We start from the raw sequence: 13022 nt of genomic DNA on the forward strand, positions 1-13022 counted from the left end.
AACACTTTGAATCGTGCTCGGAAACGTACTGGGAGCCAATGCAGATCTCTCAGAACCGGTGTTATGTGGTCCCGGCGGCCACTCCCAGTCGCCAGTCTCGCTGCCGCATTCTGGATTAATTGCAGTTTCCGGGTCACCTTCAAAGGTAGCCCCACGTAGAGCGCGTTGCAGTAGTCCAAGCGTGAGATAACCAGAGCATGGGTTAGGGTTAGGGGGCACAAATCCACGGGTTAGGGGGTGCAAATCCATGGGTTAGGGGGTGCAAATTACTTGCCTTGCCCCGGGTGCTGACAACCCACGCTACGCCACTGGTGATATTGCTCACTTTTCTGTACTGATACAGGTCTGTTTCCTCCTATATAATATCTCCATGTTTCTCTAGATCCATGGGTTCTGCAAGAAATGAGACTGTCAAATATTGTCTATGGAGTACTGAGCAGCTCTGGATTGTTGTTGTTAAAGTGCAGCTTTGTTTTTAAAGATAAACACCTAATTAAGTTTTAAAAACTTAAAACTGTATACCTGAAGGAGCGTCTCCACCCCCATCGTTCAGCCCGGACACTGAGATCCAGCGCCGAGGGCCTTCTGGCGGTTCCCTCATTGCAAGAAGTGAGGCTACAGGGAACCAGACAGAGGGCCTTCTCGGTAGTGGCGCCCGCCCTGTGGAACGCCCTCCCATCAGATGTCAAAGAGATAAAGAATTACCTGATGTTCAGAAGACATCTTAAGGCAGCCCTGTTCAGGGAAGTTTTTAATATGTAATGCTGTACTGTTTTTAACACTGATTGGGAGCCGCCCAGAGTGGCTGGGGAAACTCAGCCAGATGGGCGGGGTATAAATAAATTATTATTATTATTATTATTATTATTATTATTATTATTATTATTATTATTATTAAACAACCCTATGTTGCTCTGCTTTAACAGCAACAAAAAACACCTAAAGCTATTCAGGTAGTGTTCTAAACACCCTCACATTATAAGGGCTATCAGGGTCCTATGATGGCCTGTCAGGAAGCCTACTGGAGAAAACAAACAACCATCAGAAAGAGAGGGTAGTGCGAAGCTGCAAAGTTTTAAATAGGACAAGCAAAAATACACACCGATTAGCCACCTCAGTTTAATGTAGGAAAAATCCCAGCCTCTCGCTTAGCATAAAGGATCATGGAGGAAAGGGAATCCCTTTTATTCCCTCCCAAAAAGTTCCATGGACTTACTTGTCTGCAATTTGGCATGCCTAATCTACTTCAGAGGATCTCTTACTCTAATAATAATAATAATAATAATAATAATAATAATAATAATAATAATAATAATAATACTTACATGCGGTCCATCTGAAGTGGGTTGCCCCAGCCACTCTGGGCAGCTTCCAGCAACTCTCTCTACATACAGAGAATAGGCTATGCAATTGAGTTCTCTTGCGTCCCAATCTGATCAGATCAGCACTTATAACTGGCACATGCAGGAGGCTGAGGAAGAGAATTCACCATCATTGCCCTTTGCAACACTTCCCTTTTGCTGCTGGCAGCTTCCTCTGAAGGTGAGAAAGCCAGCTGAAAATCAGCTATTTTGATGAGAAGTGTCCTAATCCTGGGACACAGGTGGCGTTGTGGGTTAAACCACAGAGTCTAGGACTTGCCAATCAGAAGGTCGGCGGTTCAAATCCCTGCAACAGGGTTAACTCCCATTGTTCGGTCCCAGCTCCTGCCAACCTAGCAGTTTGAAAGCACGTCAAAGTGCAAGTAGATAAATAGGTACCGCTCCGGCAGGAAGGTAAACGGCGTTTCCGTGTGCTGCTCTGGTTCGCCAGAAACAGCTTTGTCATGCTGGCCACATGACCCGGAAGCTGTCTATGGACAAACGCTGGCTCCCTCAGCCAATAAAGCAAGATGAGCGCCACAACCCCAGAGTCGGTCATGACTGGACCTAATGGTCAGGAGTCCCTTTACCTTTTTATCCTATTCCTGTCTGAACTGCATTTATGTATTTATCTTTATCTTTATATTTATGTACTTATCTATTGTCTGTTAACTTTCAGTTTGTTCTGAGCTAGATTATTTCTGCAGAACATAGAATTTATTCTATGTTTGTGGAATTGTACATTTTGTCCTACTTGAATTTGTGGATACAGTGGTACCTCGGGTTAAGTACTTAATTCGTTCCGGAGGTCTGTTTTCAACCTGAAACTGTTCTTAACCTGAAGCACCACTTTAGTTAATGGGGTCTCCTGCTGCTGCCACGCTGCCGGAGCACGATTTCTGTTCTCATCCTGAAGCAAAGTTCTTAACCCGAGGTACTATTTCTGGGTTAGCAGAGTCTGTAACCTGAAGCGCATATAATCTGAAGCGTATGTAACCCAAGGTACCACTGTATATGTTTTGTAAGCTGGTTTCCACCTCCCAACTGGATGACCACTTTGGGCACAGCTCACCATGGAAAGACAGCATAAAGCACAATAAAGATAGACTCAGACTCTTCATTCACTGCATCAACCACACCAATACTTGCTCTGTTTGTTTGTTTTTTGCAGGAGGGGAGGGATGTTGGCCTGAGTCAAGATGCTCTCAGTGAGCCCCTTCTCTGACTTGGCACACCTCCTCTTCACTGCTGCCCAGGCCCTCTCATAATGTCCAGAGAAACCTGGGCCACTTTCAGCTCTTGACACCTCTACCCATAATAAAATAAAAAACAAAAAACAGAGCATGTGTTTGTGGGGGATAAGGCACTAACAAAAAAGTGTGACATATTTTGTACACACACACACACACACACACAATTTAAGTCTCTCTCTCTCTCTCTCTCTCTCTCACACACACACACACACACACACACACACACACACGGGCTTTTCTAACCAAGGCAGTGTCAAGTTTTGGTCTAATGTGCAAAGAAACACATCAAATGCCAAAAAATTAGTAAGTGTTCCCTTTGAGCTTGAGGCTTGAGCTTGAGCTTGAGGCTTATTCCTGCCCACCCCCAATCCCCCTCTACTGGACCTGCTGCTGCCAATGCTGCCTATTCTTTTGCCCCCCCCCCCCCCCTGGGCAGATCACGAGAGCAAAGAAAGAGGAATAGTGAGGCCAAAGGGGCTTGGCAGGTCCCCAACAGTACCAACCCTTGACGATCGCCCTGAAACCACCTTTGGAAGCTTGAGACTCCTAAATCTTTTTATCCAGCAGTGATCTTTATATGTGCAAGTATTTTGTTCTGTTATTGGAACACACTGTCCTCTCCCCTCCTCTCTCTCCCCCCCATGAATCCCCTCTCTTAATTTTTACAAATCTCCAGAACATGATCCTGTTTTGCACAAAGTGTAAACGGCACAGTTGATCTAAGGCAACACATTTCCTGGAGAAGCCTTAACTGCACATTTCCAGGTAGCAACATCACCAGAGAGACTCAGAGTGCTAATTTGCTGGGCAGGCAATTAAATGAGAGGAAATTAACACTTAAAAGTGTGAATGATAGCAATGTGTATTGCTGAAGGGAAGAGAGGTGTAGTCAGTAGCCCAGAGACAACAGCTCCTTGTCTTCAGGGCTGCCTACTCATACACTTGAGTTTGGGACTGAATAAAATGAAGTGCTTTTCATTTCCATTTTATAGACAGCTAGATCCATGACTCACTTATGGCCAAATACTTGGATTTAAGTTGAGCTTGAAGCCAATGGAACAAAAATGGGTTCATATTCTAGTATTCAAGCTTAACAATGTTGTGGATCAAGCTATAAATTTGTAGATGTGAAACCTGTCAGTATTGATTGTGTTCAAATCTCCATATGTCTCAAAAGGGTTTATTTTACCGTTTTCCAGCAGCTACCCAGGAGGTGAAAACTCTAATCCCCTTGAAATATAACACCGTTTCAGGCCAAGAAATTCATATCATTGTAGTGCTTATGTGCTTATTTAATGGATGGGAATGTCAAAGTCTTATTTTACAGCCCTGCCCCCCCCCCCAAAAAAAATCCATTTGAGTTTTCTCTGCCTTTTGTACATCACCAAGGGTAACGCTAATATGTTTGGTTGTTTTCAGATATAAGAATTTACAGGCTCTAAAGTACAATGGAGGGTTTTTTTTTGCAATGCCACCAAACAAATGGATGGATTAATTTACAGTGGAATAAAATGAATCTTGGTGGTTACTAAGCAGGAAAAGTGGTATTCCAACTCTCCCCACAAAGCAACATGCCATAGTTTATACAGTGGCTGGTGTTCTGTTCGTGCCAATTTAAGCATTAGAAAAAGCAATACATTACTATCTAGCTGGAATTAGTACTCCATAAGATAGCTTTATTTGGTAATGTAATTGAATGTAAAATATTCTAAGTGCCGATTTTTTAATATTTTTTAATATTTGTACTTCCATTCTTGCAATTTTATGGTAAGCCTGTTAAAAAGGTGACCTTTGAAGTTATTAGCAGAACAAATTAAGAAGTAACATATTGATAGCTTCATCGTGGATATTGATTTGCACTCAGACATTCTTGCTTTATTGGTATAGTCCCCATGGGTGTTTCATCTGTATGATAAGTGAATAATTAAATGCTCTGCAGTTAGGAATGTTCTGTTCTGAAGGTGCTTACTTATTCTAGGAACCTAGTGCTAACAGTACATACAGTACTGCAATTGTGTTTGTGGGTTTCCCCAGTACATATTGCTGGCTTGCTGCTAGAAGCAGAGAGAGCTCTTGGCGATCCCCTTGTGGTGGCTTTTGGAAGAAGCGAAGATGTTACTAATTTGTTCACAAGATTTGCTGGGGGCCAGTTCCTGTCCTCAGTATTTTTATCCCTCCTCAATGCTGTGTAATATAAATGGGGGGGGGGGCGGAGTTCTAACACACAACCAAGAATAGGAAGAAAGCCCCACTACATAAGCCTGAACATGCCTCTAAAAACATTCTCTGGATTTCTGTATATACAACCAATATTTTGGGAGTTTTTCCTTAAAAAAAAAATTCATGCAGGAGTAATTAGTTATTTTCAGTGTATATTTGCAAAAGATCAACAGCTTAATAAAAAGAACAATGAATGTAGTTCCCCCCAAAGAAAGAAGCTACTCAAGAATGAAATGTATGGATGCAACATTTAACAGCCTTCTCTCACAATAAATGAAGATTGAATCTGAAGAATGGAGAGTGGATTTATAGCCTACATTTGGGCTGTGAAATGAGAATTCTTTTTATTGTTGTACCAGAATACTGCTGGCATTTCAATTACATAGATGGGAATTCATGGATGGGGAAAACTTTGGTCATATGCCCTTCTTGGTATCAAGACATAGAGCCACAAGTGCACAAATGACTGTTGTATCTGTCCAACAGTAGGGCCATAAAGTCATGCAAAATTTTGCCCAAACAAAGGATATCAGGCCTCCAAATATATACCCTATGTCTGGGACAGCTTTTTTTCTGAAGGAACCAATAAATATGTACAGTACATAACTTAGTATGTGAGAATTGGTTTTTCTCTTGAAATCAACGATGGATCCTGCATAGGCATTGAATACATCCAGGCATCTGAGTGCATTTGGATCTGCATGACTGATGACAGCTGTTGATATTATTATAGTATCCTACAGCAACAACCATGATCAAGCAGTATTAAACAATACAACTGGAATATTATTTGGCAAACAGTAGTTCAAGGTGTAAAGATGAAGGATTCCTGTTTCTCTGGTTGCCGCCAAAGATCTACTTCCCCTTTTGAGGTTCATTAAGAAACATTAAGATAGATGTCAAGCCTGGTCTCTGTAGCCACAGCAGGTGCTGTGATTCTCCAGCAGTTTGAATTCACCCCCAGAGGATTGTTGACTGTTATCTGTGAAATTTTGAAGAAAGTACGTCTTTGGTACCTAAACAGCAACTCATTTTTTTCCTCATGTAAAGATTTGAAACAACTACTGTCTTTACTTCCTTAAATTTAATGCAGGGTCAAGCTGATGCCATGTCAAGCACATTTTTGAAAAAGCAAACTTAACCCTGAGCACTTAATCGTTTGACAAAAAGCAGCCACTTGGGCTGTGCTTCTGAATCTAGACTGCAGCAAATGGGATGCTAACTCTCATAGGAGCCAACTCCTAGGGGCTTAGGCCCCCAATAAAATATTTGAGGGGTTGCCCCCCCAAGTTGATGGGCAGAATCTTTCTATTGAAGAATGGTCTATTATGGACCTCCGTCTATTCCAATGTAAGCCAAAGGGCAAGGGATTCTAAATATGTGCATAATTTTGGGAAGGCTGGAAGCCATTTAGGGAACTCTTCACTAAGATTAGTCAGTAGCAGCTGCTGAGTTACTTAAATAAACTAACTCTGAAGCCTACAATCCTGAACTCTCTTACTAGGGAGTAGGCCTGACTGAACACAGTGAGACATCCTTTTGAGTAAACCTGCAAAAGATTTGTACTGAATTCTGAAAATAAACCCTAAACAGAAAATGGTAGGAAGCCAAAAAGCCACCACCTTTGTGAAATTGGAGGAAGAAAGGAAGGTTAGGCTGTTTATAAATCACTGTTTCTACAACAAAAAATGTTCCAAAGGCACTGACAACAAGAATAAAATGCAGTAAAATAAATAAATAAACTTATTAAAAACATAGACTAAAAAAAGTAGGGCAAAACTGATGCCATGTGGGTTTTCCTGGGGAGAGTATTCTGTTGATGCTGTAAAGATAAAGGACACCTGGACAATTGAATCCAGGTGAATTTGACTATGGGGTGCTGTGCTCATCTCTACTTTCAGGTCAAGGGAGCCAGCAGTTGTCCACAGACAGCTTTTCTGGGTCATGTGGCCAGCATGACTAAACCGCTTCTGGTGCAACAGGACACTGTGATGGAGGCCAGAGCACATGGAAACGCTGTTTATTTTTTTTTTAAAAAAAATATTTTTTATTGCTTTTTAGAAATACAGAAAAAAGAATAAAGAGTGGTTATAAGAAATTGGAATAGAGGAATAACAAATTTCCATATTCTTTTTCCATCCAATCTAAAGGACTTCCCCACATCCTCCAAACCCTGCGTTCCCTGTCTTATAAAGCATCAGCAATTTGTTAACTTATTTCAAAACTTATTGTAACTTCCATTTTATCATGTTCCCTAATTTCAATTTTACTGTAACCCAATTCGTATATGCTTTGTATTAAACACAATAAAGTTGTTTCATTATTTTACCTCTAAATTCTTGTGTCTTAATTTTCATTTCATTAACTTACATTTGCTGAAGCTAGAGTTTCCTGAAAGGTGCATTTTTTAACATTCATACAGCTTATAGTGTTTTTTCAAATAGTCCTTAAACTTTTCCCAGTCCTCCTCAATTGTTTCTTCTCCCACGTCTCGGATTCTGCCAGTCATTTCAGCCAATTCCATATAGTCCATCAACTGCGATTGCCATTCCTCCAGCGTGGGTAAATCTTGTGTCTTCCAATATTTTGCGATCAGAATCCTTGCTGCTGTGGTAGCATACATGAAAAAGGTTCTATCCTTCTTAAGCACTCTCTGGTCCATCATGCCCAGAAGGAAGGCCTCTGGTTTCTTAGGTAAGGTAAATCTCAGTACCTTTTTTAGTTCATTATGGATCATTTCCCAGAAGGCCTTCACTTTCGGGCAGGTCCACCAGAGATGAAAGAATGTCCCTTCCGCCTCTCCACATTTCCAACATTTGTTGTCAGACAGATGATATATCTTAGCTAGCTTGACTGGGGTCATGTACCACCGGTATACCATTTTCATAATATTTTCCTTCAAGGCAGTGCATGCCGTAAATTTCAAACCGGTGTTCCATAACCTTTCCCAGTCTACAAACATAATGTTATGCCCCACATCCTGAGCCCATTTTATCATAGCGGATTTGACTGTCTCGTCCTGTGTATTCCACTTAAGCAGCAAGTTATACATTCTCGAAAGTAGTTTACTTTTTGGCTCTAACAATTCAGTCTCAAGTTTCGATTTTTCCACCTGGAATCCAACTTTTTAATCTATTTTAAATACCTCTTGAATTTGCGCATAGTGCAGCCAGTCTCGTACCTTAGTTTTCAATTTCTCCAAGCTTGGCAACCTCCAATTGTCTCCAATTTTTTCAATTATTTCCCAATATTTAGGCCAATGGGCCTCCATGTTAAGTCTCTTACGTGCCTTGGCCTCCACCGGTGAGAGCCACCTCGGAGTTTTACTCTCCAATAAGTCTTTATATTTTATCCAGACCCTCCAAATTGCTCTTCTGACAATATGGTTTTTAAACAATTTGTGCACTTTAACCTTGTCATACCACAAATATGCATGCCACCCAAACGCATTGTCAAACCCTTCCAGATCTAGGACGTCAGTGTTCTCCAATAAAATCCAATCTTTCAACCAGCAGAAGGCTGCAGATTCATAATATAACCTCAAGTCTGGCAGGGCAAATCCCCCTCTTTCTTTCGCATCAGTTAATATTTTAAACTTTATTCGGGGCACATGGAAACGCTGTTTAGACCACACTGCCACCCACATCCCATTTTTTGATGTTGTAGCAGCCAGTGAGGCAGAATGGTGTGGGATGGCCAATCCACTACTCCTGCCACTGTGCCTGGACCACAGTAACCTTCCTGCTGCCTCATCCCTACCCCTCTCACTCTCGGATACCAACAACAACCTCCAAATTGGGAAGCCAAGTAAGCAACACCACTCCACTCCACTGGCTGCTAGTACATAGATGGGGAGCTACTACACAAAAGCTCCATTTTATCATTACTACCTTCTCATCCTGCCTTGGCGATGGCAGACAGAGAGGGGCCTCTGATGGCCATCTTAGAGTCCAGGCATGTTCATATGAGGAAAGGTGGAAGGAAGAGAAACAAAAAGCAAGACCCAAAAAAAGTGGAATGTCAATGTCAGTCCCAGTGGGGACTCTTGGGGCTCAGAGGTACAAATAATTGCATGAAAATGTCTGATGCCGGACCAGGTGCAAATAAACATCTGTATTCTGGTCCTGGACAGATGGTAGCACATACTATTGTTGCATGTTTGAATTAAGCTTGGAAAAGGATTCTAAGCATCAAATCGACTAGAAGAGAAAGGGGGAGGGATTAAGAATGTCAAGTCAGGAATGTGGGTTGTGAAAAGATAAGGTGCTGGACAGAGTGGGAGAGAATGAGCTGTGGGTCAACTAGCTGTATGCTCCAATCCCATTTAGTTGTCTGCATACAAGGAAACAGTTGCTCACAGAATGTACATTAGTTGTATCTGGAATTTCAGATTGTGAGACATTCTGTGGCAAATGCTCCATTACATTTGAAGTATAAGATTACATCAGTTAGTTCACAGGCTACAAATAAAAAACATGCTAAGTGGAAGAATTATTGTCACTTGGCCAACACAGGGCCCTTAGGATGCCCTTCATGTTTTTCCAGAAGTTTCTTCATTGCCTCAGAACTCTAGTTCCAGCCATGGCTCACCATGTTGTGAAGACCACAATGGCAGAAGAGACAGTGACCAGAGACTGACAAATTACAGGCCAGCTGAGCCAGCACCATACTCTTATGTGGTGGTGCCCTGAGGCCAAGAAATCCCAGTTTTTGGTAACAAAGCCCTTCCATCAGATGCTGCTGCAAATTCCAACACCAGCTGCAATGAAGGGAAGACTTGCCTGTCCCATCGGTTGAGTGAGATTCAGCTGCTCAGTCCTCCTGCTTTGCCTTGGAGAACAACACTAAGGAATCCTGTCACTATAAGGACATTTCTTTAATATCATTTTTAGTGTGAGATTTTTTTGTAAGTCACTTTGAGAGGTTCTCATTGCAATGTACCCATGCACTTAATATTTGTAAGAGCGAGGGAACTGAAAAAAGTGAGTTCTTTTATATCATAATTTTATTTCATTCTTTATGATCTTGGTGGCCAATGAACAAAACGTGTGTGTGTGTGTGTGTAAGACACAAGGCTTCTTACACAGATAAAATAGAAGAAGGTGAAAACATAGAAGATGAATGAATTAAAATACAATTAAACACTAATAGAATTAAAATAGCATTAAAAATCCATTAAACATAGACAATAACAATAAAAACATCACAGCATTGGCCCTTCCCTCAAATACATTCAGTTTCCAAAAGCCTGTTGTAATAGAAAGGTCTTCAGCTGCTAGCAGAAGAACAAGAAGAAGGGAGCCAGTCTAAATTCTCTAAGTAGTAAGTTCCAAAGTTTGGGGACAGCCACTGAGAAGACCCTCTCCTGCATCCTCACTAAGCATGTCTGTGAGGATGGCAGGACTGAGAGGTTTCCTATTAAGATCTCATAGCATGGGCAGGTTTGTGTGAGGGAATACAGTCTTTCAGACCATCATCTATATCTATATATATATCATTTCTTTTGCTGATTCCTAGCATAGAGTGAGGTAAATAGCCAAACATTGACATTAACAGACTTCTTTCTCCACTGGAAAGAATAAAAACCTGAAACCTGAGCCTCTATGTCATGACATTCACCCAATTGCTCAGTTCAGTAATTATGCAGAATGGAATTAACATTCCAAGTCAAGTTCCTGTCCATTAGGATATGCTTACTGTGTGTGAATGACTAAATCTGTATACAAAGTCCTCTTTCATTTTGAGAACTGTATAAGCAAACTTTCATGGATTCTTTTCTGAAAGAATTGACTGAGAATGATGGATAAATCCATTAGCAAACTGTGATGATGATAGCCTTACTTGGTCACATTACGAGATGTCAAACTACCATTTGCCAAGAAATGAATTGCTAAGTAAAGTGGTAACCGCCAGTAGGTTTTTAAGCAGAGGAAATTCAAATTTTAACCAGCTTCACCCCTCCTTTTAACCTGTGAAACTTGACTGCAATAGTCAACAGTGCTTTAATTTGGCCAATGTTACTAAAGGTTAAGATGTGCATTAGCTCAGTGCAGCAATTTAGAATAAAAATTGCATGCTTGCTTGCTAGTCAGAATGAGAAATAGGAAATATTAAGTTTTAATGCAGTTGCTATTGCTATTGAAGCACCTGTGGAGGGTTCAAGCACAAACAAGGACATTCTGGAGAAATAGGCATGAAAAATTGTTGGGTTATTTATTTTGCTACTTACCATGAGGGTAGAGTTGAAGATCACAAGGGAGCCATCCTTCACTCTGTGGAGTTTGAAGAGGCTGTACAATATTGTTAGGCTGACATCAGTCTTGCACCATCAAAATTTCCTTACTCTGACTCAAATTCCCATGGCACCATGAGCATCTGTGGTGTGTGTGTGAATAATAAGCCAGAATGGTCAGTTTCCCTGCTTTCATAAAAACAAAACAGAACACCCTTCTCTCTTTTATAGTACCTGAGAGATGAGGCCAAATTCACTACACTTCTCATCTTTTGTGTGAGAAACTAGCCTGCTCCCCATTTCAATGTTTTACTTTCTCCCTCCCCAGTAGAAAAACTCATGCAGTTGCTCATACATGGTATATTTTAAATTTACAAGCTAGAAGTGACTATTTAGACTCTCTACACAGTTTAAATTTAAAGCATAGCTTATCTGCATTGAACTATACTAAATATGAACCCTTGCTTAAGTCCATGTGCCTTACTGGTTCAGACCAAGGTCCTCCAAGTCTAGCAATTGCAAGAATCCTACCCAAAGAAATTACCATTAGTCCATCAGTAGTTTGTCTAAGATCACCAATGTATTCAAATTACACCTCAGCTATGAATGTGTTTAGCTAGAATCAGAAGCTTACAACCTCATCCTGGATGCTACCATGGCATTCATTTACCACGATCATATCAGGACCATCACATGGGTATCTGTCATTTTGTCCATGTGCTACCTAGAACCATTGTGCTGAATGTTACAATTTCAAACAGCTCCAGTCCTGCTTTCCCTTAGCCGTATCAGCATTACAATGGCTTCTATATGCTTGGGACGAGCCACAGATAAGATGCAGGTGTTGAGAAGGCTGTCCAAAGTGTTTCAGCATTCAGGTTAATCTTTATTTATGAATAGTTGAAGCAAAAAAAATTATGGAGCTGCTCATTTCACTCAGACTTTTAATTTGTGAAAGAAGCCCGGGAGCTTCATTGCTTTCCATCGTTGTAATATGAGCCTACCTAATTTGCATGTCCTGAGCCAGCCAAAACACTTCTCTGAATATTTTGATGCAGTCCTCTCTTAAGCAAAATTCACACAAAAGCATATATTAAGTGACAATAACATTACAAATGCATAATAGGAGAAACGACTTGCAAAAATGTGCGCTGTTAGGCAAAACTGCATACAAAAATGTATATAAGAATAAATATGGAAGAAAATTCATACAAGTTTTCATCTAGACTTTTAAAAAAGAAGAAAAAAAATCACAAACTGATATGGAAATGGGGCACACTGAATTTAAGAGTGGAAAATTGCGAAATTGGGAGAAACCAATATAGACAGATTCATTCCTCCCATCCCTACCATATGTCAGGACTGTTAGAATTTCTGCTCCATGATTGCAGTAATGGGATTGTTGTCTTTCACATGACGTGGTATGTTTTGACTCCACAAAGTGGGAAGTGACAGAGACAGGATGTTTGTGTTACTGTGTTCCGTGAAGTGGGACTATTGTCCTTTGTTCTTTCTCTTTGCTTTCTGATGCTAGAGAGAGAGAGGGAGCCATGTTGCAGTGCTCCATGTGTGTTTATATGTAAATAAAGTAGATTAGCCAACGTGCTCTGCAGATCCCTAAGTGTGCCAGTGTCTGTTGGCGTTGGTCGCTGTGATGTTTGGGCTGAAGAAAGCTTTCAAGCTCCCGATCGACCAGGAGGGAGAGAACATTCCAGTTGGGCATGTGTCTCTACCAGGGTCCTACCTGAGTGTAGGACGAGCTCCTGACAATGACAAGGCCCTCTTGGTCACTGACAGTGGATTGAAGGAAGGTTCTCCCCCCTCCCCCAGTGCTTCTCCTCTTCACTGAGCTTACTGGATGGCTCTCTCCATAAAGCTCTGGTAGGAAACCTCCTCAGCTTGCCACATCTCACACTTCATGAGTGGCCGCCTCAGCCACTCCCCAGTATGGAAGTG

The 13022-nt window shown here is 41.2% G+C and overlaps 1 long non-coding RNA gene across 1 annotated transcript; it reads right to left on the reverse strand.

Moving 5' to 3' along the window:
- Positions 1-5278: 5278 nt before the first annotated feature.
- LOC310852533 lies at positions 5279-13020 on the reverse strand. Its single transcript, XR_014568221.1, has 3 exons — positions 12922-13020; positions 11064-11209; positions 5279-5816 (listed from the first exon to the last, which is right to left on the reverse strand). It is a non-coding gene; the product is annotated as an uncharacterized lncRNA (long non-coding RNA).
- Positions 13021-13022: the final 2 nt, after the last annotated feature.

This window comes from Podarcis gaigeae (assembly GCF_964106915.1).
Source record: "Podarcis gaigeae genome assembly, chromosome: 9".
NCBI lineage: Eukaryota > Metazoa > Chordata > Lepidosauria > Squamata > Lacertidae > Podarcis > Podarcis gaigeae.